This window comes from Nannospalax galili, unplaced genomic scaffold (genome assembly GCF_000622305.1).
Source record: "Nannospalax galili isolate Female #2095 unplaced genomic scaffold, S.galili_v1.0 scaffold1050, whole genome shotgun sequence".
NCBI lineage: Eukaryota > Metazoa > Chordata > Mammalia > Rodentia > Spalacidae > Nannospalax > Nannospalax galili.
In genome coordinates, this window is record NW_008329037.1 from 663067 (window position 1) to 667813 (window position 4747).

At 46.7% G+C, this 4747-nt stretch overlaps 1 pseudogene; it reads right to left on the reverse strand.

The window, feature by feature from the left end:
* Nucleotides 1-239: 239 nt before the first annotated feature.
* On the reverse strand, nucleotides 240-4538 carry LOC103732331 (annotated as a pseudogene).
* Nucleotides 4539-4747: the final 209 nt, after the last annotated feature.

Sequence of the window (4747 nt, forward strand, 5' to 3'; positions counted from 1 at the left end):
TCAACCTCCTTCACACAGGTAGAGAGCAATCAGGTATAGGTGTGTCTGAGACAAATGACCAGAATACCAGGCAGGACACTAGGCAGACCCCAGTCTCCAGCCACACTTCACCATGGCTTTCACAAAGGCAGTGGATCCCAACTGGAATTTGAAGAAAGGGTGTAAAGAAGGAAAGAGAAATTGGAGAAGAGGCCTGAAGGGAAACTCAAAAGCAGGAGGAAGGCATTGGGCTGGGAAGGTCACAGGGTTCCCAAGATGCCTAGGTACAACACCAGAGACAGGTATAGGACCCAGATTTCCATGGAATCCTTACAGGAAGTCTGGCTTAAAATATGTTTGACTCACTCCTTGTATTCAGAGATGTCTGTGTAAACTGCAGGAACAGGAACTTGACCACAATTGACACCCCAGCTCACAATCCCCACCTGGGTCCACATGTTCTTATATTCACAGACAAGAGGGCTCCCAGAATCTCACTGGAGAAAGAAAAAGAAAGCAACCGTAGGGGTGGAAGAGGATCCACATGAGCTGCACTGCAAGGTTCTGGGAAGATTTTCTCAAGCACCCAAAGGCTCATCCAAGCGTAAGGTTTTATGAATATGAGATTTAACAGATGAAAAGCTCATGTGAAAACTTTGACATCCTCTGAACAATGATATTTCTCTGGCACTCAGATACATAGACAGGAGACACAAAGCCAATAGCGTCCAGTATAGCCGTAATATATTGAAATTTACCTTGCGTGTCTCTACTGATGTCAAGCCCTTTCCAATGAACTTCCCTAAATCTGCCATGACCCTGCAAATGTGGCACCCCCACAAGTGTGGCACCTCTGGGGGAGTAAGCAACCCACAGAGCCCACTCTAGCATCAGGCCAGTGTCTATTTAGACTGGTTAGTCCTGGTTCTCTAAAAACATTACATATCTTGAGGCTCATCATTGCACGGGTACTGGTATCCTTACCTCTACCCTAAAATTTCTCCCTGCTCTAAACTCATTGAGAAGCCCCCTGCATTAATCAGCTGCACTACCTTCAAGAGCTTGAGACATGTCAAACCTCTGCTTCCAGCACAGCTCTGCATGGCCTTGCCCCAACCTAATTGCAAGGCCCCACAACCAAGTACCTCAAACATACCTCTTTTTCACAATGTCACTGCCACAGGCGCTGCTCAGGACTCAGTACTTGAGACTTGTAGATTGTAGGAAATCAGGATGCCAGGCCCTAGGGTGAGATGAGCCTAAAACTTTAAGTCCAGGCTGCATTCTCTGTTAAAGGGAGGGGTGCTGAAAACAGTAGCTCTGATAATCCCTGTCTTACAGAATACTGTGAGCTTGGCAGAAGACAGCGGCCTGGTCATAAGTGCAGGCCCCTTGCTCTGTAGGAAAGCATCTTGGTCAACAACCCTTAGCTCATCTCCTTGTCCTGAACAAATAACTCAGCTATCCTTAGCTAAGAGATTAGGCTAGGTTAAAGGTTTACTCTTGAGCTAAAAGCTAAACGTTTACCATGCTTTTAACTCTAATTAAGAAAACATTGTGGCCAATAAATTACTGGATGGGCATTGATAACTTTGAGTAAAAGCTTAAGCATCCTTCTGGCACCAACTAACAGACTAAATGTCCTGTTTCTTTGTACCCTAAATTTTTGTATGTGACTGCCATATCCCATGTGACTGCTAATTCCTTGGGATGTATAAAAACCATCTGAACTTTTAAATAAATGGCTTGTTGAAAAGACACAAATCCCAGGGTCCAAGACTCTGTCGCCGATCAAGTCTCTCTGCCCCAAATCCAGTAGGTCCCCCGCTGAGCAAAGCAAACCCGAGTCCTGACAGTAAATGATGGAACAAGTCTGAACACTTCAGTCCAGGCATCATATATCACTTATTTCAATGGTAAATGTGACCATACACCCAGCTTTACCTCCCAGTCCTAACTGATCCACTCTATAGCACTCAAGGCTGCACATATTCCAACTCTAACCACTCGTATGACCACATCTGACTGCTTCAACTGAATAAAATATTTCTCCAACATAGAAGAAAGTACCCTCAGACTTCAGATCCCTTGTGCATGCCATGCCCTATCACTCCAAAGCTATTCTCCTCTTTCTAAGGAATCCAAATCTGCATCTACTGACACTTAGCCCAAAGCCCTGTTCTTAAGAGTGCAGCTTGATCCAAAGGGAAGAACATAGGCCTGGGGGTCCTAGAGGTACTTACAGAAGGAGTTTCAATTTATCACTTTGGATTTCACCTCCCTAGCTATATAATATCTAATGCAGGTTAACATTTCCATTGGCATGGTCGAATGCCACATAAAATTCATTGCAAAACATTATTAGCATTACCACCCCCAACTCTAAATACCTTAGCAGAGTTCCTAGGCAGCAAAGGCCAACATCTTTAGAAGGATCAGGCCGGGCCAGCTCATGGGAGACATAAAGGTTCACCCCACAAATCTCAACCAAGAGGTGAATTCAAGTTGTGGCAGGTAACTCAAGCTCTTCAAGAAGCCTTTGAAGGAACAACCAAAATACACAGGCTGTATGGGGCCCATGAACTGACCCAGCAAAGACTTTGTCCTGATTGATGCTGACTGCAAATCATCCCTTTTAGCACTAGGTTTTCAGATGTTTTCAACTCTTTCTGGAACATATGATTACAATTCTTTGGCAGAAGAATGCTTTGCTGAACTTCTTGAAGATGAGTTGAATTAAGTGCTAGAGCTAAAGAAAGAATTTAGGAACAAGTGGATCTACACCAGAAAGACAAGACAAGAGCCACCAGAGCCCCCTCTGGATGCCACTGGATGTATGAATACACAGTTGATTCCTTAAAGGAAGACAAGCATGATGGTACCTGTCACTTTAAGAGAGGGAGAAGCAAAGCCTTACCAGTTGGAGAAATACCAACCAAGTATCTGTCACTCTAAGCTTTAATGGTAATAGGGACAGGGGGCCTGTGCAGAAGGTAAAGCAGCTTTACCTTCTGCAATAGGATCACAGACTTTCAAACAAAGGTAGCAACTCCACCCTCATTCTAAGGGTGGAAGGCTCTATACCTTAACAGGGTTCCTCTGGCTCAGCCTGCATCCTGGGGCGGGGGGGGGGGGGGGGGGGCGGAAGTTCAACACTTTGGGAGAAAATAAGCTCAAATTGACCAGTAGCACCTGAGCTGAAATCCACCGTGGACAGAAACCATCACAATTGCCACCCAAGCACCCAGGTCCTGATGCAAAAATTAAAATTTCTAACACGGTTGTCAAATACTCACTGTCAGTATATTCTCCACCATTCTCCCTTGTTAACCTTCATAGAAACTTGCCCTTCCCTGTAGCTTGCAGAACAACCCCAGACCATCAGGCTGAACCAAGTCTGCATCCTGCCCAAGGAGCTCACCATCTTCTCTCTGTTGGCCCCAACCAGTCACCCAGCATGATGTCCCATTTTCCAAATTGAAGGGCTTTCCAGGAAGACACACAGCTGGATGAATGAGGAATAATTCACAGGGAAAGCCAGCAGAACAAAAGCGATGTCATCCCTCATAGTTTGAACATTGAAATTAGAAGGAAAACAATATCTTGGATTGGGATTGTGGTTACATTTTCAGATGAAGAATTCAATGCATTCTCTCCCAGCATCACTATGTATTACTCGTGGCTGTGAGGAGAGCACATGACCCTCATAGAGATCTTGGAGGGTCTAGATTCCCCTTTCATATATTCCAAGTGATTCTCAGCCTTGCTTCATCATCAACCACCTCCCTCCTTCCAAACCACATCCCCTTCTCCAGCACCCTTGACCGCCCTGGACAGCCCAGCGCTGCTCCAAGTGTGGTCCCCAGACCAGTATCACCTGGTAACCTGCTAGAAATACAGATAGAGGTATCACCTGTGACTAAAAAACCCTGGACTTTCACACTTTTTACAGAAGAGAAGGAAAAATCTTAGAGATAGGAACAAGGCACAGCTAGATCAGGGGCCCAAACCCAGAGTCCCAAATGCTCACCCATATATGCAGTGGACTGCAGTCAGCACCCATCTGCTGCTGATGAGGGAGCCTCCACATATGTGCTCATTTCTGTTCTGCAGGCCCACCTGCCAGGGCCACTTCCTCACTACAGCTGGCTTTCCATGATTTATCCTCATAATTCTATGGCCACATGGTCCTAAAGAGAGGAAATTGAAAGTGAAGTCCATATATACTGTTACCTAATACAGTCAAGGCCATTCTCAAGGAGGTCCTGTTTCTCCAACCCTCCAGGATAGGATCTGACTCCACCTCCCCTGCCAGGCTGGGTTGCCCTTTAATCTCCCAGGCAGGCCAGTAAGAGTCCTGGCAGCAGAGAAGTACCACGAAGAAACGGTTCACTGGGAGAGCTCCCACTGGGTTCCAAGAGTCTCCCACTGGTCGCTGAAGGAAGCCCTGATCCTGGAGGCTCTGAGGAGGCTGTAGACAAAGGGACTGTAGTAGGATCTGAAATATCCAGTGATTTCATGATCCTCCGCGGTGCAGGGGCCTCTGGGCTTGTCAGCATCACTCGGAAATCCCCCCTGGAGTCTGTAAATCTCGCCTAAGAAGGATGAGAAACCAGGAGGAACAGTTCAGGCCTACCATGCCTGCGCGACTGCCTGCTCCCGGCTTGACTGCCCCAACAGCACTAACTCTGCCACCAATGCCAACACCACCGCCATGGTCACCCCAAACCCTGCTAAGCACTGCACAGCCACACCAGCCACACTGCCC